Source organism: Dreissena polymorpha, chromosome 13 (genome assembly GCF_020536995.1).
Source record: "Dreissena polymorpha isolate Duluth1 chromosome 13, UMN_Dpol_1.0, whole genome shotgun sequence".
In the NCBI taxonomy this organism is placed as follows: Eukaryota; Metazoa; Mollusca; class Bivalvia; order Myida; family Dreissenidae; genus Dreissena; species Dreissena polymorpha.
In genome coordinates, this window is record NC_068367.1 from 53,907,511 (window position 1) to 53,931,928 (window position 24,418).

Consider the following 24,418-nt stretch of genomic DNA (forward strand, 5'->3'; position numbering starts at 1 on the left):
AAGCACATGCTTCGCTAGTAACCGTGGAAAACCCCGTATCCCGCGTTAGCCGTTATTAATCACGCATGACGTCACAAAATCTGCGTCACGTGTTCGCTATCCGCGAATAATACCAGTCAATTACCGCACTAAGAACTATACACTATACTCGTGACAAATTACCGGTTATTACACTATCAATGATTCATTCAAGTGATTTCAAACGTGTTAAAAAGTCCTGGGTTCTTGACTCAAGCATATCCTTATCTAGCAGAGCCTTCGTTTCACAGAGCGCTTGAGAATATCAATAATTGGTCCCCGTCTTACGGCATTCGCCTATTGGTAAATAGTTTTCCCATAAATGCAGGAGATGGGCATGTGCTTGATCAATATGAGTCTGGGATATTGTCAAGAAACGTCGAGGATCTCAGCAAATGATCGCAAATACAACTTTGAAGTTCACGCGATGAGATAACCTTGTACATCAAAGACGTGAACATGGTTACGTTGGATTAAATATTAACGAAGAAAATATCGTATAAAAATTGCATCGAATGAATAAAAAAGCATACGAACCAAGTTTATATTTACTTTGAAGATAACCATACCAGGCCGTTGTTCATCAATGTTTCCTGAAATAGTAAGTTGATGTCTGTTTTAAGAAACATACCACCCATGGGAATTAACTGTATCTTACCAGATAGCCAATATAAAGGTGCCAACTTTATAACGGCCTTAAAGAAAACCATACCAGGAAGATGTACATTCAATGGTTCCTGAAAAAGTAAGTTGATGTCTGTTTTAAGAACAAACCACCCATGCGAATGACCTGTATCTTAACAGTTAATTAATATTAAAAGGCAAAAGGTTACACACATGACTTCCAATTTCAGACAGGAGCATGCGTAGGAGACACACTATAGGGAACAGCCATGTCTTTTTATTAATTTGTTAGTGTTTTATTAGTAATTACCTCGGTATATAGTTATTTGAAGAAACGGTTTCGTTGTCCACACACTCCGAAAACATTCCTGAACACAAATGATTGATTAATTATGGAATGCACGTTCACAATTTAATGCAAAAAACAACAACATGCATTCAACATCAAGAATGTATTACCTACAATTTGCAGCAAATCGGCACCTGCACAATGCAGTTTAAAGCAATTTTCTAACACAACGATGCCTAATGAATGCAATAACTTCTCGTTGAATATCAGAATACATTTATACCGCGCCTTTATGATATTAAAACCATCAATCAGTACTGCGTACACCGCGATAATAATAAGACAAATAAAATATCTTTCTCGATAAAAAAGAAGCTTACCAGTCCATTAACTGTAAGATTGCTGTAACACAAACTTCTCAATTGTGTACATTAAAGGGGCTTGGTCACGCACAGGTTTCCCCATGCAGAATTTTTTTGAAAACAATATATAGATACATCACATTCAATTATAAGTATTTTGCCTTCTATATTACGTATTTAAGGCTGCTAAAAGTTGCGTATTCAAAATAAAAAATAAAAGTTTGTTTATGTTTCTATAATTGTGCCCATTCATAGTCGACACGACCATGAAAAAAGTCATGTTCACATTTAAATTTCCCGGGCACATAGCAAACACTCCCGAGACGAAAAGCGGAGACCCCCAAACCAACCGATGGAATTTCTCGAGCTGCGCGTTTTGTATCGAAAATTCGGAGTTTGTTGCATACATCGAGTGGTATGACTATACAATACTTTTGCCGATATTCAATCCGGCATATTAAATTCATAAGCAACACCGAGCAATATCGTCGACGAAATCATGTAAGAATAGCCGGTGTTCCAGAAGACCAGGACCGTCAATCATCGGTGTCGGTGACAAATAGAATCAACACACTTGTAAATACACATATGGGTATCGCTATTGAGCCCACTGACGTGCATCACATACTTTGACAATTTAAAGCAAATAAAAATCGGACTGTAATCAGGAGATTCGTCTGACGACAAACCATTAAAACATTTTCCGTAAAGCAAAATTATTCAAAGTGTCTGGCATCTTTGCGAACGAGGATCTTAAACAACTAAATGCAGATAATCTAGTTTGTAGCAACTGTGTATAGAGAAACTTTTATTTCGATTTCACTTATGTATTAACTATGCTAATGTATGTAAAATATCCCTGCATGGTGTTGGCTCCCAAATGCCTTAATTGACATCTATGTAAGCAAAATAAAACTAAATTGAACACAAATATAACAAACGAGTACGTGAATGGATAAAAAACACTTTCTCTATCAAGTATCATAAATTACCTGGCTATGCCCATGTGTTTTAGATGTTCTTTGAAAACAGCAACGTCCCTTGTAAACCAAACTGTCACTATTTGTAATGTAATCACGTCTCCAAGTATAATATACATTCTAAGGCAGCTTTTCGGCGGAAGATGTTTTACATACAGAGGTTTGCGCTTTTCATTTTCACTTTATGTTAGATATGACTTTTGCTTATTGGCTCAATGGCATTATAACCCATCGCAATAACTTGCCTTAATTCACCATGTCAAAGCAATAAAACATACAACTTTACTTATTAAACATAAAAAAATTGTATTCAAAATTGTTACAATATATAGAGAACAAAATTAGATTGATTACTCATATTTGTTTCCAGGTTTACCTTAATAATGAGTAAAGTGAGTTGTTATATAAGACAAATATGTTTTTATGAAACTACAAAATTAGTTGATTCTCATTTATTGGTTATATTATGGTCAGAAAAAAACTTACAGACTGTATATATTTTATTCAGTGTTGTTTTAATGGCCTGTTTGTTTATCATTTTATGATTTGTGTTCTTGAATACCCTTTACTATCCTTTATGCATATGAAATATTTTTGCTTTAATTCTGTTTAATGGTTATGCAGTAGACATTGGGTATGAAGTCTCAGTGTGAATATGCACATAAGTTTAATGATCTGATGTTCATGTAAACAGTCTGAAGTTCGAGTTCATAGTCTCTATAATGCTTGTAATACGACATAACTGTTGACGCTCTTTTTTTTCTTAAACACAAATAAATGTTATCTGCTATCCTCCTATTTATGTCTTTGGTTGTGGATATTTGAATTATACTGTTTTACTCGCCATTTAAGCAGATAAAATGTATACAGTCCAACCTGCCCGAGCGACCGCATGTTAATAGCGACCAACAGTCAATAACGACCACACCGATTTCCTCCCGAACGATTTCACTATATATTGAACCTGCGAATAAAGCCCACCTGTGAACAAAGACCAACGACCACCCTTTTACATTCCCAAATCTCCATTTTGATAGCTTACAACGACCACTGCAATCATAAAAATCAACGATTTTGCAACTTTCAAAAAACAAAATGGCTGCCAGGACGCTGCGTAGTCACGTGATACACATCTTACCAGTGGACTCGTCGGTCGCTATGGAGATATTGGCAAGTGACAGTTTATTGCACTCGATAGCAGTTGTTTGTTTATTTAACATACATTGCTAATTGGTAGTCGCCTGCTTCTTTTATGCATTTGACAGTTTGTCAAAAGTGTAAAAATTTGCCTTTGTATTTAAGTGACTCGCGATTAATGTACTAATTGCCGAAAATATCAAAGAAAAATTCGGGGCTTTCATAAACTCATTAAGGAAATTAACGGTTTCATATCATTTACGATGCCTATTAAAGACAAACATTTTGTTAGTCATTCTATTCTTAAATTTCTCCGTAATAAGACGTTCATAGATAATAGAAAAGTAAATTGTCAGTTCAAGTTAACCATAATGGCTTCCAAGCGTAAGTTCTTGCCGTTGGAAGAACGAGTTAAGGTCATTAGTTTGTTAGGTAAAGGACACAGTTGTAGACGAGTGGCTAGTGCTCTTGGTGTAGGAAAAACTCAAATTCAGAGCATTTTAAAGCGTAAACATGAGATTATGGACGAATTCGAGGAGAACGTAAACTGTGAAAGTAATGGAATCTTATTATTTGATGTTTTCAGTCTTTTATAAATATCAGATGTCATTTATTGTCCATTATTGTCAACTTTACTGGTTGTGTAGTAGTGATTCATGTATTTCATGTATAAATGTTTGCTATGTTATGTGTATTTTGTACTTTGTTCTTTGTAGAATTACATGTACATGTACGTATACATGTATGTCAATAGTTATTTATAAAGTATATGATAAATTAAATAAATAATAAAAACATAAGGGAATAGAAATACAACATGTAATTTATATACAAATGTTAAACAAAACTGTGTTTTCAATCCTTTATTTCATTATACATGCATAAGTATTCAAACATTTAAACAATAGAGCACATACATAGATAAGGTACCTGTTAAAAAACTACTAGCATATTTTGCAAAGTTTCGATTGACCCTGCAAATAAAGACCACCTGTGAACAAAGACCACAACGACCAAATCCCTTGAGTGGTCTTTATTGACAGGTTGGACTGTACTTATAAGACAATATTTTTACGATTCAACACAATTTTTGTCTAACATAAAAATGGCCCTTCTTACTTACTTTCTGTTTGTGTCTATGCCTTTGCATGCTGTGTTGTGTACTTTAATATGCACGTACACTAGTTAATCTTGTTTTGCAGTTTAGCACTTATTATTTGCACGTAAACTGTACCTCTTAAGCATGTTTTTTTTTCACATATCAGTCATATTCTTTCTGTGTTTGTTAGTTTCATATTCAGATGCGTTTTTTTTCGTGTGCATGTACTCCAACATGTACTTTCAAGTCCAAATTTTTTAAGCTGAAAAGGTCATTTAACGCCGCCTTCCGGTCATATGCCCACTAAAACAAAGATATTCACGTATTTAATAACTCTAATTTTCTGGAAAAAAAGGAGCAAAACATGGTCACGAAAAAAACGAAACACATGTTCAAAATTCGCTCAAGCTATGATGAGGATCAGCATAAAATTTGAAAAATATAGGACAACTTCTGTATTTGATCGTAAGCGTGATTTAGGTTCATGACCATATTTTTGAGGGTAATAAATAAACATAAGAAATACGTGAACGAATAAACAATCGACAGAAGAACTTCTTTTGAACCCAATTTCTGATCAATTGTTTCTTATATCAACTGCAGTAAAAGAAATGATTATCAACACAGTTCAACATATCAAGGAGAATGTTATTATCGTCTGAAGATGTCAATTCCGATTTCAGTCAATACAAGGATTGCTTTTGCTCCATTTGATTTTGAACCAGCTTTCTTCATAAGTGCCATACAGTATTCCAAGTTATACTCCCGACCCCATCATATAATCAATTTGGTAAATGGCAATCACATTCTGTATATAATGACAATCACATTTTGTACATAATTTAATTCAAAATCTGTTCCTTGTAAGCATAGTACAAAAGGCGAATTCTGTTATTTAAGACACTGTTGTCTTTGCCGTTACTTAGTTCACTTAGTGGGAAATAATCCGATTTATATCATTAATCAAAGCTTCTATCGGCATACCATTGGTTAGAAATAAAGTGGATCATACATGACGAAATTTTCAATATTAACACACGACGTCGTAATGTAAAACTTATATTGTTACGTTTAGATGAATATCTCAGATAACATATTAACCACAAATACTAATTTACTTTTCATTGGACGAAATCATCACCTTTAAATCATGTGTGGCTAAATCCATTTTAAACAAAATCAGAAGCACACATTGTCAATTCACGTCTTATTACATGTTTGAAGAAACACGATGCAAAATATTTCGAAACATTGATATGGGAAATGTTTAAGCTCCGTTTCGATATTTGCACCGTTTTTGTTCGCATATGTTAAGTGGCAATATTATGTCAAACAGTCCGCCTTCATGCTTGCAGCCAGAAAACGAACCAATTTAGATTTATGATTAGGATAAAAACATGACATGCAAAGTCACATTTACATTGATTTCTTTATTTCAGATTCAAGTTTGACTGGAACATTTGCCCATAATATTTTTCTTTTTGTATATGTATTGTGTCCATGATATTCGTTGTTATAAGTATAAAGCTTAACAATAACACATAAACAGGCATCCAAATTTTGGTAGTTTTAATAAAAAGTTTCCTATATTCTCAAATATCAGTCTTAGATAAGCGCTTATTTATTTATTAAGTAAAAAACAAATGATAGATGCATTTAAAGTTTTTTTTTATTAATTAAATACGGAACGTTATGTGGTTCACTGATATTAGTTTCGGTCACGATACATAAATACGAATAAACATCAAATTATTAAATCATGTATAATTTAATCCGCACTCTCTGCCTTTTTTGTTTCAGAGATATGAGTATAAATCAGCTCCTGTTGCTTTCCATTATTTGTTATTTAGTAATTTCTCATACTAATAAAACAATCTCTATAAAAACCTTCCATGTTTGCAATTCAAGCTTTTAAACAATTCGGCCACGTAAAAAACATTTCCATTGTTATATTCACCATTTTATGCGTTCTCTACATTACGTCTGATATGTGGATATGATCATGCGAGAGGCAATTTTTACCACAGATTGGATGATTTTCTTAACTGTAAGCGTATGTTATAAAACAAGAGGGCCAAGGTGACCCTTGTTCGCTAACCTTTTTGAACTCAACCAACATATCATTAAGACAAATATTTTACAAAGTTACAGGAAGATTGGGCATGAAATGTGACTTCTACAGTGTTTACAAGTTGTTTTCTTTACCTGGTGACCTAGTTTTTGATCCAGCATGACCAAGTTTCGAACTCGATCGAGGTTTCATTGGGACAAATCTTCTGACCAAGTTTCATGAAGATCGGACAAGAAATGTTGCCTGTAGAGTGAATACAAGGTTTCTCTATAGCCAAATAAGGAAAACTGCCCCGCCCACAGGCGGCCATGTTTTTCAACGGACCAGAACCACTTTTGAACTCTACCAACATATCATTAAGACAAACATTTTGAAAAAGTGACATGAAGATTGGGCATGAAATGTGACTTCTACAGTGTTTACAAGGATTTTTTTGTGACCTAGTGACTTAGTTTTTGACCCAGCATGAGACAGTTTCAAACTTGATTTAGGTATCATTGAGACCAATCTTCTGACCAAGTTTCGTGAAGATCGGACAAGAAATGTGGCCTCTAGAGTGTTTACAAGGTTTCTCTATAGCCAAATAAGGAAAACTGCCCCGCCCACTGGCGGCTATGTTTTTCAACGGACCGGAACCACTTTTGAACTCAACCAACATATCATTAAGACAAACATTTTGACAAAGTTACACGTAGATTGGGCATGAAATGTGACTTCTACAGTGTTCACAAGGTTTTTCTTTTTTTGACCTTGTGATCAAGTTTTTGATCCAGCATACCCAGTTTCGAACTCGATTGAGATATCATTGGGACAAATCTTCTGACCAAGTTTCATGAAGATCAGACAAGAAATGTGGCCTCTAGAGTGTCAACAAACCAAATGTGGACGACGGACGGACGGACATACTACGGACAAAGACCGATCACAAAAGCTCACCTGAGCAATCAGGTGAGCTAAAAAGAAAAGAAATACCCTTATCTACAATACATGTCAAAACTGTTCAGAATAATAATCAGTTATTAAACTGGTGTCCTACATGTTTGCAGAATCTTGTCAATCGACATTAGACGCACACACATGGAATGAATAAAAAGCCCGTTTTCACACACCAGAAATTTTAAAAATGTATGTTCTCTTATTTACACTAAACATTTTTGTTTGTCAACGTTTGTAAACTTAACAAGCACCCATTGACGTTCAGAAAATTTAACAACGATCATATGATAAACATTCGCAATATTAGCCGGCGATTTTTTTTCATGCATCCAGTAGCTGTGGTTGTACAACGTACAAACACAAATGTAAAATGAATGACCAAAAATCGATTCGGTCGCCAAGGAAACAGAGAACGCTCAGTTCTATTATTACGCTTCAATTACTTTTAAAAGTGGTCTTTTTGATTTCCTGCGATATTAGTATATAATTATTATGATTGTCTAATGTTTACAATAGTATTTTATCATACGAATCAATACATAAGATGATAATATAACATCACCGCATAAGTACTACTATAAACCTAGCTGCGTCAATACGTACGATAATTATTATTAGCACATCAATGTCCATGATGGCATATATATATATATATATCTTTGAAAGAGAAAGACAAACAAACGATCAAGTTAAAGAGCAAATTTCTTCTGCATCCGGTCATGATTTTCATCCTTTTCCGGTAATAATTTCCGAATGTCAGTTCCGTCAAACGACAAACGTCATGTTCCAATAGTTTCATTGGTTTTATATGAACCCCGTTATGTATTATTTATTCAGTTGATTGCGTCACAACTATAACCAAAAAGTACATTATCTATATGTGTACATAACCTGTCGACATTGTCGGTAAGCGTTATTAAAACTTTTTATAGGCAGATTTTTATGCATATTATTTAAAATATCATTTCAAAATTTTAGTTGACGAAGTTAAGTGTTTCCAGTACAGGTAATAAGCACATGCGATTAGAAAGAACTGTTTTAATAAAACCGGTATCGCTTGAATAACGCTTTGAAATAGTAATTTCCAACAATTCCCAGTGTATTGACTAAAATGTGTGAATTTTGGTAAATGATATTAAAGATAGATTTAGAAATGACCTAACACTTTAATACATTACAAATATCTCATAATAAAAAATAAAAAACATTAATGACCTTTTAAAGAAACTTCGCTAAACGACGTAAACAAATTTCGAAATAGTTTTTTTAACAAATTTAATAAATACGATTTAATGTGATTTGGTTATATAAGTTGTTTTTGCTAGTAAAGAAAAACTTTAAAAGTAAAACGTTTTCTCTTGTTTTCATTTAACATTGAGTTTTTTTTAACAACAAATGCTTACCTCTCTGAACAAGAACAAATATTTCTTTGCAACACACTTTTCTTAATGCATATCAGTGATTTGGAAAGGACAAAGCTCTTTATTGCTAGTTCAGTTTGTTTGGTTAAACCAATGCTCTGGCTCTATTTTAAAATATATAGTGTATATACTAAAATATAAATAATGGTAGATCGCAGTGGTACCTATTGATGAATAAATTAAACCATCGTCAGTAACATCAAATGATACTTCGCATGGTTAAAGGGGCCTTTTCACGCTTTGGAAAATTGACACAATTAAAAAAATGTTTCAGATTCGCAAATTCTCGTTGTAGTTAATATATTTCTGAGAAAACGGTAATACTGAACATTTACCATGCTCTAAAATATCGATTATATGCATCTTTTGCCGATTTAAAAACCTTAAAATTATAAAACGTTGCAATCCGAAACGATTGAATAATTTGGAGTGTGATGTCGTTGTATTGTGTTACACTACGATGCGTGCTTATATAAAGTATAAAATACATCATTCATTGTATTAATGGTCTAAAGGCTAGATTTTTACTCCAGGGGTCGGTGGTTAGAGCTCAGTTAAGTTGTTGTTTTTCTCTTTCTTTAGTTTTGTTCTTGTTTTTTTTTATTGGATCTTTGTAGATCAATGTTTACATTTATCAATATAAAGCATTTAATGACAAACTTCAATATCTGCCAAAATCTGTGAGAAGGCCCTTTTATTAACAATCTGGAAAGGGACCAGTGATAGAAGAATTTATAGGACGGTCCGGTGATTAGTTGATAATTAATTATTTATTATTATCTGATGATCGATGAAAGTTTTTCATTTTTGGAATGCATCTGTTTTTGCAACTAGTTACATAAAGATTTCCGATTCTTCCAAAATATGTTTTGCATGAGTATGTGATATGCATACCATTTACTTTATACATTTAAAATAGTTTACTTAATTGACGTTTCTATTTCGGATGGCATAGTCCCTTTAAATAACATTGTTATAAAATCTACAAGTCTATCAAAAGGCAATACAAAAATATATACCTAGAACCTGACTGGCCGGTAAGCGCAGTGCTTCGTACACTCACTTTTCACCTTGGTCACCACGGCTTATTATCTGTTCCCGGAAGCAAATGAGTTTGGTTGATTCTCACCATAAAGAACATGTTGTTATTAAACATATGTATTTTAGTTCGATTGCATCGAAAGCATAATCATTATTTGAAATGCTTTCGAGGCCGTTTTCTGGGACTAGCACCAGTACTAAGTGTCTTTGATGGAGATCTGAAGAACGCTTCCTGTCGGGATTTGAATCCATGACCTTCTGATCGCTGGGCGGACACCATATCCACTACGCCAACGCGAATAAGTGCTTTACTGCGGTCACTCCGGCTTCCCCAACAAAATATTACATAAAATTTGAAAAACATATGTGAGTCTAGAAAGTTAATCGGGGGCAGATGGACCTGATAAACTTCAAAATACACACACGCACACGCACCCCCCCCCCACACACACACACACATACACACGTATGGAGAGCAATTAAATTTGCCATTCAAAAATGTCGTACCATATTAAGTTATCGAGATGTCGTATGTTTGGAAAATAGATACTATTCAGTATCATATGTATTTAGACATTTTACATTATAATATAAATGATTGATGATCTACCCATTAGAAGACACGTCGAAGGCAAGATAATGCCGCTTAAGTAAAATGACTCAATAAACACATACCAAGAAAACATGTTATGTAGTGGAATTGAAGTAAACAAAATAGAGTTAATTATTGCACGTTTAGATAATTTAACAAACGTCGGTTAACCGTGATTGCAAACCTCATTCAAAATGATCAGTTTATCAATGGTTAAACTAAGTTCAGGCTTAAGAAATAACATGCGCTGAAAAGGGAGCACAATGGCCGATTTCCACGTCCTACACATTAATTTAAATTAAAAGGAAATTGAATTTGTCTAGCTTCGGGCTATAATTTCCGCTTCAACCAAAGGTCAACATGAAGTGGCAATGTTATTTATCCCCAAATGACGATCTGCGTTTTCAAAAATAGATTTTGTAGCCAAAGAAACGGAGAACGCTTAGTACTATTTTTTACAATTACAATTACTTTTAAAAGGGGTCTTTTTTCATTTTCTGCGATATTAGTATATGAGTATAATGATTTTAAATTTTTTACAGTAGTTTTATAAAATACGAATTAATATATTAAATGATTTTATAACAACACAGCATAATTACAAATATAAACCCAGCTGCGTCTATACATACGATAACTATTATTAGCACGCAATGTCCATGATGGCATATGCATATTATCAGTAAGTACTTAAGGTAATTAAAACATGGTTTATGTTTTACATAAACTTGGCAAGGCGCTTTATTTCAATACGGTCAGGCATACAACCGCTTGTTTGCATATTGCAAATTCAAACGCTCTTGGCAAGCGCACAAAAAACAATAGATCAATTTAAAAGAACAAATTTCCTCTGCATCCGGACATGATTTTCATCCTTTTCCGGTAATAATTTCCGAAAGTCAGTTCCATCAAACGACAAACGTCATGTTCCAATAGTTTCATTGGTTTCATATGAACCACGTTATGTATTATTTATTCAGTTGATTGCGTCACAAGTATAATCAAACAGTACATTATATATTTGTGTACATAACCTGTCGACATTGTTTTATAGCAAGCTTATTATGCATATTATATAAAATATCATTTCAAAATTTGTTTTACTGAAACCGGTATCGCTTTAGTAACTCTTTAAATTTGTAATAACCAGCAATTCCCAGTGTATTGGCTTAAATGTGTGAATTTAGGTAGAGTTAATTTATGTCAATCTCAATTACCGTTAAATATTATTAGAGTACTGTACTCATGCAATAGTTTTGTTCAATATAAAATAAACACAGCGAAGAAATATGTTTATAAGATAAAAACTGCTTTTTGAAACTAGCTTAAAGTTTTATTTTTTTGCAAGACATTATTCGATTACATGCATCTAACATGCATATTGTATATTCAAGTAAGGTCCGTGTACTTCAAAATGCAGTATCATAAAAGCATAATCTAAAAACGTATTACAGAAAAGGATACAAGGCGATCAATCCATACATAAAATATGATCGCCCAGCGAAATATTATTTCTCTTTAGGAAATAAAAACAAGTCTGCAAAACTGAGTATTTTCCCAATGAAAATCAGCAACCGTTAATAGCAGTTTGACGTTCGCTTGTCATGACGCAAATCCCGGCTGCGACATATGCCTTTGATAAACAAACCCATTAACATTCGTTGAAAACAATCCATTTGCTAGAAACATCAATGCATTAGATCATATAAATACTGCATTTTGTCATAGGGGATAAGTTTCAGCAATGCGAAGTAAGGTATAGTGACTGATTACTTCTGCTATACGGTGATTAGTTTGACATAAGACGGGATCCGGAGGTCATTTTATATAGTCACGGTAGTTTTATTCATGGCTGGTCGTAGTATAGTTGTCGGATGTAAGGTCTCAATATATGGTTAATAATGTATGACGTATTATTAAATTTAAAAATAGTATTGAGGTTTTAAATGGAAACATTTTTTTTAATTAAAATACGACTGGGCAACGTTGTTATCTTGTTTTAAACATGACCTTTGTGCTTATGAAACTATATCTGCGTTCTCAGTTAATTTGGAACTGACCAACATGTGATAATTGGAATAAAAGCGTTTCTTAATAGAATGCTAGTTTTGATTAGTAAACTAAAATATGTTTTTGTTTTCAAGTTTTTCAGCGGTTACAATAGTTGTGCCGCCGCCTTTCGGTCATCGGCCTATGCTACCAATGATAGGCGCTAATTTAATAGCCCTTTTTTCAAATTTGCCCAAGCTTTATAAATAATCAGCTTTCAATCTGGGACGTAATGGATGACTTATGTATTTGTACGTAGCCTTGACTTGGTAAATGACTGTAGTTTAATATGAAATAAATAAACACGAGCAATAAATAAATAAATGGACACTCGACATATGCACTTCTGTTGAAAACACTTTCTGATAACGTGTATCGCATTTCAAATGCCGCGAAAGTACTTTTAATCAACATAGTTTAATATATCAAGGAGCATGTTATTATCATCTGTTTAGGTAAATTCCGATTTAAATCAATACAGGTTTTGCTATTGATCCACTGGCGTTGGAATTAGCTATATCATCAAGAGTGATATACTAGTGTTGTCCCAGTTATAATACCGTCCACTTCAAGTCAGCAATTTGTTTAATGAGAATCACATTTTGTAAATAATCTAAGCTTCAAATCCATTCTGGTAATCACAGTTCAAAAGTTGACACGCCATACGTTCTAAACCACTGGGCAGTTTCGTACGATGAATATCCTTGCTATAACCCACTATCTATCTCGTCATAGGTAAGTGGATCATACATCATAATATGGTTATTATTAATTTATACACGATATCGTTACATTTAACGCGTTTTAATTATGAATGGTAACGATTATCCGGATATCCGAATACTGGTCAAGTATCCGAATTAAACGATATTACCCCTATTGTTATGCACACTATGCTCCTTTACGTATATTTCGACGTTAATCTGTATACCAGACATCGTTGACAGACTGACATAAATCAGTTAATTGGTTGTTGCTTAGCGAGTGCCCCTGCCAGTTCTCGATCACCTTGATGATACTGGCCGAGTTGCATAATTGTACTCCAACCCAGAAGGTTTATGTATTATTGGTCCAATTGTCTTTTCAATGAGTTTCTTCATCCAGTTTTATTTATATTTTCTATGTTACACATAACTTTATCATGTGTTTATCTATAAAAATTACATCTCGTTATGTTACGAATCGCAACAGAAAAAGGTCATTAGGTTAAAATAACAATTTGGCGAAATTTCCTGTGAATTTAAGGTGCGTCCGGAAATAATTCCCTAAATAGAGTCCCGTCATGCGACAAATTCCTGTTCTCGCGGCTTGCTGATAATTCGTTATTGACTTACATTTTTCATGATAACAGTAAGTTATTGTTTATTCAATCAACAACCAATTAGGTAAGTCAGAAATAAAAATAAGCTGAATTCAAGCATCAAAGAAGGCGATGGTGAGATAATGAATCTATTTACGCACATTTTATGGGTGTTTTTTTTAACATAGCAGCATATTAATTGGAACTGCAAAACTGTTCTTTCATATGTTTGATCAATGGGCAATGAGCAATGTGTTCACTTCCGTAAATAACTTGACAACACATTGATTTAATATTGCACTGAAATAGGTAACGCTAATTTAGTTGTCTATGGTAAAACTATGTCTATGACCTATGTTTGTGTGCGTGTCGCGGGACAGGGGTGTTACGTCTTATTTTCTAATTAGTATTATACCATTGACGGACTTAATAGATCAAATAGATCATACACGCGTGATATGGCATTATTAACAGCAATAAACATAACAATTAAAAGGTTGGTTAATTCAATCCGCCATGCGTTGTTGATAAGACATCAGAAGGTATTTTGTTTGAACGAGACAACTTGAAAATGCTTGGTCATCACATCGGATAAAACTGATGGCACTTATGAAAGAAATTTACATAGTTTGTAAATTCATTTTGTAATCACCAAAAAGTGCATTTGATACTTAAGACATGCTAGTATCAGATTGGAATAAATAACTATACGATTTGTTCAATCATATAATAAACCATTGATAAAATGTGCTGGGATTGAACGTTTTTCGACAATCCCTTTTCATTATAATTCTTTGATTTTCAAGTAGCATTCAAGAAAAACAAACACTTAATTTTCAGATGTATGACCTTTGGTTACAGCTCGAAATTCCACCATTAATCATCCTGTCACTAAGTGGTTTGGGGTAGTTAGCCTCCATTTTTATACCGTAAGAATATAAAAGTATAATACAGAAAGGTCATGTAATGAGCACGCAGAAGACAAACGTTACCCCTTATATAGAATTGGTATTAGAATCAAATACATTTGCAAATACAATTAAAAACATTAAAAAAAAATAATTGGAAGGCGAATACAGTCATTAAATAATTATAAGCAATAGCACTTTAATGTACAATCATCTTTTTCAAATCCAGATGATGAATGCTTGAATAAAAAAGCCGTGTATCTTACTTACAAATTTACATCAAATGCTCACCTCAATATACTTAAGATTTAAACTCTTTTAAAATATTTAAATTTCCTAAGTATTCCTGTAGGCATTATTAACAAAGTGTTGTCTTAAGAACTAATTAAGAGATGGGGACAACAAACTTGCTTGTATCATGTATACATGTTGAATTGATTTATGGCTGTCATCAGAGAAAACATCAGCAATATAAATGGATAGTGATTAACCATGAAATGTTCGGGGAAAACAGTTAAGCTCTTATGTGTGCATTTTCAAGAGGAATTATTTAATATGCAAACATTTTTATTAACATTTGTTTCCATACTCAAAATATTCGATAACGCATAATGATTACCGACTTAGCACTATGGACACGAATTAAAAAAAAAATCAGCCAAGAAATAAATTTTGTTCTGTTTATATTTATTGTCAACGTCTAAGACTTTGTTCCAGACGTTAATTTACGTAAATGTTGGTTGTTCATTGCGTGGAAACCATTGCCTCAGACGACTCAAACACTTTAATTAAACCTAAATACGTAGCAATAAAAAACAAGATAAGTATTGATGCAAAGCATCAAAGGGCGTCGGGAAATTCAGTGTAAAAGGCACTCAATGAAGTTACATGGAACGATATTTTTTCTGCTGTAAATATTAATATATTAACCGATTATTTTAAACAAAATAGAAAAAGATACTGATATAACCATTATCTATGATTTTGTGTTATAACCCCCAAATAACCATTATTTATGATGTTGTGTTATAACCCCCTAATAACCATTATCTATGATTTTGTGTTGAAACCCCCCAAATATTTCATAGTTCATTTTATTTACGTTGGTTCCTTTTTTTACTGGTATCCGTGTGCAGTTTTCATTAATGGAACAGAACTGTGTACGTTTTAACAAATCTGCTTCATTTTGTAAGCGTAACTTCATATTTTTCTCAACTTCAAGGGGAGATGATTCTGAACTTATTCTTACGTTGCTCATTTACGAAAGGGGTTGAGTACTCATTGATATAAAAACACTGTTAAAGTTTGAAAAAAATGAATGAAAACTGTAAATTGCATAAAGAAGCTACATTTCACAATACTTTGAAATTCAGTAAAAGATCAAAATAGATTTATTGCTCCGATATTCATCATTTTCAATAGGGTTCGAGTAATACTGATATAAAAACACTTAACAAGTTTGGAAAGATTCAGACGAAAGTTGTGAAATCTTTTAAACAAGTGGAAATTGTTTATTTTGTCAAATTTAATAGAAAAAAATCTGGACTTATTGTCCCGATGTTTCTCATTTTAAATGAGGTAAAAATGCTCATTGATATGAAGACACTGTAAGTTTGGAAAGAATCTGATGAAAAATGTTGACATAATCACCTAACCAAGCAGTTTTTCACTTTTATTTTTTAAATTCAAAGAGACATAATTCTGGACTTATGGTCCGATATTGCTCATAAAGAGTTTGGGTCGGGTCCTCATTGATACAAAAAAAACCTGTGCAAGTTTGGGAACAATCGGATGAAAATTTTGGACTTCGAACAAGGATTTCAAAATTTCTCAAATTCTAAGGAAGATAACTATGGACCTAATGGTCGGATAATGCTAAAGGGCCCATACCACCTGGATAGAATTTCGTGTCGCGCTTCGCGCTCTTTATCTGGTTCTTAAAAAAACAACTCCGAGGAGTGCTTGACTCTAGGGAAACGGGTTGCTGGGACACAACTCCTCCTTGATAAGCGGCTGCTTCCTTTATCGCAACTCATTGTTAAAATCAATAATACGTGTCGCGCTTCGCGCTCTATATGTGGTAGGGATAGTACTTAGGGCCTATGATAGACAACCATAAAAATACATGGATAATAGATGTGTTGTTTGCATTAATTTGTTAATATAAAAACACGTGTATTTTTATAAGATATTTAAGTGATGTAAGAAATTTTAATTGACGTTGTAACCACGTTGCATCCATTAATTTTAATAAAAATGTCCAATTGTAGTAAAATGGATTGTAAAATGTCTTTATAAAATAAAGCTTTATTATATTTATTAACCTGACTAAAATAATTGTCAGCCGCCGAACTGTTCCGTTCGTGCCGGAACCCGGGATTGAACCGGGGGCCTTTAGATGACTGTTGCGTAAACAATTTCAGTCTAACGCATTCCCAACCGAGCTATTCCGGCTGACATTCACTTAGGTACTGCTTTTTGGTTCAGATGTGTATAGCGATCGTTATTATATGTCTATTAATAAACTAATACATTGTACGTTTTCGTACCACTACGCCTTCCAATAAACTTTCTTGCGCGATAGGTCGTCAAATATCGTACTACATTGATTATCCACTAAATAAGCAAATTAGAAAAACCACAAAATAAATATATTTTGATTATGTTTTGTTTTTATACAAAACATCATTTGTTTTAATACAAAACCAGAAAGTTTCGCGTATTTGCCCAGTCCCTGTGACCTTTCCCCTGTGATCAGTTGTGGTTAAGTTATTAATCAAAACAATTAGCTTTGCATTATTGGCAATAAATGTTGTAATATATGTTATAGGCACAAATGCAGTGCTTATTTACACTAATTTACACAAAAATCACCACTATGCAAGATTTCCTTAAAACAAAAATATATACATTGATCCGTAAAATAACTTTTCCTCCTATAAGCGAAAAAATGCATTACATATATAGTCGCCGCACTCCAGTGCGACGCCAATAATAACAATGTGGCAGTAATAAATATGCTAGTTTTCAAAAGCCAACCCATATCAGATAAGGATCAACAATAATGTAAAAGAATTCCATAACAGTGACCGAATATTCTATGGAATATTTAGTTTTAGTAAACAGCCACAAACAATAGAGGCGTATTGTTAAAATATTTACATTATAGTATCAATATTTATGAGATATATTATGAGTGCTGTGACACATGTGTACCAAATTGTAATAGTACTTCAATCATAATATAAACCAGAAAACTGTTAGCGAACCTAAATAGTGGTCACCTTATGAATTTAAAGTTTTCAATATTTGTCAGAATAAAATTGAGTTTCTTAACAAGAAATGCTTACCTTTTAGAACATATATTTATGTACAGCAAAAATATCCTATTATTTCAATAAATTTCTTATTTTCATCGGTTATTTGGAAATCAACATTTACTTTAAAGCTAGTTTACGTTGATTGGTAAATTTCATGCTCTGGCTCCATACTGAAATATAGTGTGTATAGTGAAATGGACACAATGATAGATCGGGGAGTTACCTAGAACGACGAAATAAATTAAGTATTTGTCAGTTACAACAAATTATACTTAAGGTTAATTACAATCTAGGAAGGGACCGTTGATCGTACAATTGATAGGACAGTCCGGTAATTGGTTCTATTTTAGTCTCTGATACTCAAAAATATTTTTTTTCAATGTTGACGTTGAGCTATTTGTGCAACTATTTTAATATTGTTTTGTACGGGTATGCTTTTTTTTAATCGGGTTTACTTTATACTATTATACTAGGTTTCCCGATGGGCGTTTATATTTTAGTTGAAAAAGTCGATTGAGCTAACATTGTAACAATATCTACAAGTGTATTGTAAGGCAACACAAGATATGTACGTGAATGTGACTGTCCGGTTAGAGCAGTGGTTCTTGCACGCGCTTCTCATCTAGACGACCACGGTTCTATTCCCGTTCACGGAAGCAAAGTAGTTGATTGGTGGTCACCATACCGAACAGCAATCGGGAACCCTCGGACAATGCCGCCATAACTGTGTGGTGTATCCCACTGTCCGAAGCGTTCAGATTGACCGAACAGATGCGGTTACTTCTGGGTACTCCGTCTTTCCCCTACAACACAAGACCACACCAACATTGAAAATGTTTCAGTAACATTTAGAAATAGCTTGACATCGTAGTTTAAATTCAAAATTCGTCCCACATTTCTAAAGTCTAGTTATTAAATTGGGTAGGTGTATTGGGGCAAACTCCGGGTCCACAGTTACATCCTCAGGCGCAGAGGGACCTCATTAACTTTGAATTGCATACACAAACACACATAGACATGTTTGATGAGCAATCAAATTCGACATTCACGGAATGTCGTGCGATAAGATGAGATGCAGACGATTGTTTTGAAAATTTATATCTTACTCATCGTCATCATGCGTATAAAGACTGTTTAGATTACAATAAAAAAGCAAAGAAACTAATAGGGATCAATAAACACATACCATAAAAAATGTGTAAAATTAAAATTCTTTTCAAAAAAGTGTGAATCATATTAGTTAATTATTTTACATAAACAGTCTTGAGCAAATTGCGCTCGACCGTGATAGCAGCAGCCAATTGTTAAAAGATCAGTTAATAACTTGTTGAACGAAGTGCAGCCCTTAAGACTTTTCGCTGGAAAAATCAAAGCGCTGAAGTTGTTCGCACTTTGAATGTAGTAAACATTACTTTCAGTCACATGACATGACGTTCGACTTGTTAACGTAGGCCAATCGAACGGCCACGAAAATGACATTAATTTACAATATCTCATAATTGTGTACAGGATTCACACAAACTCCACTTATGATAACAAACATGAAACACTATTTTGCTACTGTTTCAATGCGTCAATACCTTTTCATCGTGTGCATTTATTATGATTTAAATGTTTCATCATTAAATGCACGCACTGAGTTGCATATCTATATTTAGTTACAGGTCAATTTCCCGTCCTACGTGTTTGCTTAAATTAAACGGAAATTGAATTTGAACTGCCTGTTATAATTTCCGCATCATAAAGTGACGATATTATTAACACAAAATGGCGATTTACGTATTGAAAATCGAAACTGAAAGGAGGCTATTTGATTCCCTTTAATATTCCTTTACGATTATTAAGATTTAATTCCTTTTGCTTTAGTATTATACCATACCGAATAAAACAAGATGTGATTATAGAACTTAAGAGCATGATCATAAATATAAAAACATATGCAGCACGTTCCCAGCATGAGACCCCATCGTGTGATTGTACATCACAAATGCCAACACTATAGCTAAGGTCGACCGAAAAGTCGATCAGGTTAAAAGCACAAATGGGCGAAATTTCCTATGCATCCGGATATGGCGCTTATCCTTTTCCGGAAATAATTTCCGACAATAAGTTCCATCAAACGACAAACTTCCTGTTCCAATAGTTTGCTTGTTTTTTTTATGACAAGCGTAATGGATTGTTTATTCAGTGTTCATGCAGCTGGCTACTTCAGAATTATAACCAAAAGAAAAAATTATCCGTATGTGTACAAAATACATGTCGACAAAGTAAGTAAGCGACAATACAATTTTTGTTTGGAGCACCTTCTACAATTTTTTTTTAAATATCTTTTCGAACCGGCAATAAGAGACAAACAACTAAAAAAACACGATAACGATAAATGCACAATTGTGTTAACAAAATAGTGGGAAATTTTACAGGATTTTTTATGTAAATCTTGCTCGCTGTTTTAAATTCGTAAAGCACTTAAATTATGCGATAATGCGATAATTTTGTTTCAATATAAAATATACGCAACGAAGAATACATAGTTATAAATATATACTGTTTATTGAACCTGGATTAAAGTTTCATATTGTTTCCCTTCAATGTGCGAGTATATGCATGTAACGTGCATGTTGTATTTTCTATTAAATTCCACACATGAAAAACTCAGTACTTTCCTAATGCAAATCAGCAACCGTTAATAGCAGTTTGACGTTAAGTTGTCATCAAGTATATCCCAGCTGTTACGTATGCCTTAGAAAAACAAACCCATTAACATTCGTTTGACTGGGGTAAAAAACCCAGTCATGATGCCTTATCGGATGGCAATATCATATGAGTCGCGTTCTGAGAAAACTGGGCATAATGCATGTGCGTAAAGTGTCGTCCCAGATTAGCCTGTGAAGTCCGACGATGCCATTCTAGAATTGTTATTTGACGGATGAAGGTGTGTAGCGCCGTTTAATGTCGAATCGCCGTTATATGTCGTAGGCTACGAGATTTGTCGCAACGTTGACGATAAATGTCGCAAGGAACGATAAATGTTGCAAATCCTACTCACGATATTGATCTTAACTTTAACAATAAATGTCGCAAAAATTTCAACTGCCGAAAAGTCATGTTAAACATTACAAGTTGAAGTAAAATGACTAAATCTTTAAGGTCAGATCTAGATTACCCGACGCGGTTCTTTGGGTCGCCAGAATGGTCAGGTTTTAGTTAGTATTGTCCGAAATGGTCAGTTGTGGTCAGTATTGTCCATTATTATCAAATTGCGGTTACAAAAAGTTACATTTTCATTTGTTACATGACTTACAAACACATGTCACTTGTAATAAGCATTTCAAAATACGCCGTATTCGTTTTAAATGGAGAAATAATGCAAAACTCATAATTGTTAAGTGTTCGAAGTGCATCGGAACTTCTGAAAATGTTTATAACTCAATTTCGTTCAATGACATTAACCCCATTTGACCAAAAATCTTATAACAGGTAAATCTTAAATGGAAACTGACTTGTCAATGATTTATTTTGCTATTTCTTACTCGGTTATGTATTTATTACTCCATGTTACGGCCACTACAATGTGACCACAACAGGGTGCCAATAAACAGGGGAGTAATCAACGGAATTATGGAGCGGTCACAGAAAGAAGGCTTCAATAAGGCCTTTTACTTGAACAATCATATATAAGGTTAAACATGCAACGAAAAATGTATATTTATACCTGCGCGTGGCGTTATGTATTTAGGCAAACAAACTTAAGTAATGAATTTACAACACATGAGGAAATTAAGGAGTGTAGGCTTCAAAAATTTAGATATGTAAGGTTCAGCAAACGAGTGTGTATTGTCTGTTTGATTTTCGAAAGAAACAAATGATGTAGGCTTTATTATTATGTTTCATTAAATCTCGAATGATTTGAACTAAATTGATTTAATTCCAGATGGCTAATACCTATTTTTTAATATGTTTAAAAAAAATTTTTTTAGTATTTTATTTGAAAAAGTCGTCAATTGAACGCCTTTCATGTATTTGTGTTTTAGACATTATAAAATAAACAAAATTAATCAGGTCGGCGTCTGTAATGGAATATTTAAAATATACGAATACTTTTCAATTATAATAATTTGTATTGTTTTGAATAGTAAGCGGCGATTATAAATACAAAAGTATTAAAAGAAAATGAAAAGAATTAAAAGCATATAACACTCGCAATCAACGAAATGTTCGTACAATATTTTGAAAAATGAAGTAAACACATACAAAATCAATGTTCCTTATAGCGCTAGCCAAAATTTGAACGCTAGATGTGGTCTGGTAGATTAAAGAAGATACAAAGTGCTCTTTTTTGGCACTATATATTCAACACATGTTCATTTACCAAGTTAGTGCTCGTTTGTCGTATTAATAGATATCTTTTCAGAAAATTGAAATGGAATATGTTGTGCCACAAAAAACATAGCATTTTGTATCTTGTTAAATCTATGTTACAACACCACATCTAGCGTTGAAATTTTGGTTATTACTATAAAGAACACTGCTTGTTTATGGGTTTTAATTTATTTTTCGAAATATTTTGCGAAATATTCGTTGATTTTGAGTATGTATGTTACTTGAAGATAAAACTTCAATTGCTTGGTATATATCTTCAACAATATTAACCCATTTATGCCTAGTGGACTTTCCCATCCTTCTAAATTGGATCAATTTATTTTCAAAATAAGGGATGTCTAGTATATTTATTTCTATATTTATAATATTTCTGACAGAAATTCCTTTAAGCAAACAGCGCAGACCCTGATGAGACACCGCATCATGCGGCGTCTCATCTGGGTCTACGCTGTTTGCCAAGGCCTTTTTTCTAGACGCTAGGCATACATGGGTTAAGCTTAACACTAAGGACTTACAATTAATTGACACACATACCGATTTTGCACAAAAATATTACCGTCCTTGTAGACCTGTGATAAATTGTCCAAAACCAAAACGCCCATTCCAACGGGAAGAAATACTTAATGTAACATGTTAAATGATAGATAAAGAAAACAAGCACTGATAAAAACAATGACTCCTGTTTATGTTTTAACGCATTTAATATCCCATTATCGAAAATGTTAACTTCCTCAAAAAACTACATCAGCACATTTGTTTTTGTTAATCAAACACACTTGCAAATCACACACATGTGCAATTTCGATGGTTTTGTAAAGAAAGATATGTAAGATATATAAATAATTTAAAAGATTAAATTATAAACGTGTGTTGAATCGTATAACCTTACATGCATTAGGTTATTGTCTAAAATTATCGCTATTAATTTCAGAATCAAATAATTGATTTTTTACGTCATTATTGCTTTTAGTGCATATTGTCATGAATGGCTGAACTCTTTTGAAGAAAATTTACTTTAAAATGAATAAAAATATATAATAAATGTGTTTGAAAAAAAAGAAACATGCATTATATCGTGTTTTACTCGATATACTTTATCGCATTAAGGTATTCATAATACACAACTAACAACCGTTTACAGAAACTGAATTTGTCCGGTATTTCAGTCAATAAAAAAGCGCCACTTTCCATAGACATTTCAATTCATTGCAAAGTCGGCAGACATTAAAATCCAAAACAATAAGCACTTGAAATTTATGATAAGAGGAGTTATTGATGGATAACAGTCTGATATAGTTTTATGACAAGTACATACTCGAACCTATTAATGTCCTGATCATAGTTTCACTGATAGCTTAGCACGCATATGCCGTAACATCATCTAATACTTGTAACAAAATGGAATGAATATTATGAATCTGATTTAGTTTGTAAACAATATAGCTGAACGGTAAGTTTTCATTAATGCTTTTTAACATTCGTTGCATGTCAAAACATATATGGGTATATAACATAAAGTACAATCTGTTTATATATTGTTAAGTAAAAATATTATAAAAAATGAACTAAAATAAAACGTAAGATCACTTACTTGTTTGATCATCAAATGTAAATGTATGATTTTTATGATAATATGTTATAATTCTCAATCGTTGTTGTATCGATTTAATTCGTTTGTTTGCATTTTGGTCGTTATGATGACCAAACGAAACGATGCCTGCAAATGATTGATCATTTGTTGAGACTTCGGCATTAAAATGAATATGACAAGTTGTAATAGGTTTGATATGCGAAACTCAAACACTGAAACTAGTTTTAAAAAATGAGACGGATTTTTATGCAAAGATATTTTAATACTTTTACATGCATATGTTTGTATACATTCGTTAAC

General features: G+C 33.1%; 1 protein-coding gene across 2 annotated transcripts in view; it reads left to right on the forward strand.

Moving 5' to 3' along the window:
- The first annotated feature begins 23,849 nt into the window (after positions 1-23,849).
- The window catches only part of LOC127855811 (uncharacterized), a 184,738-nt gene continuing 184,169 nt past the window's right edge, over positions 23,850-24,418 (forward strand). For both annotated transcript variants that reach the window (XR_008037749.1, XM_052391628.1), the window contains exon 1: positions 23,850-23,977. The gene's annotated coding sequence lies outside the window, so the exon portion shown is untranslated. The remainder of the gene's footprint in view (positions 23,978-24,418) is intronic.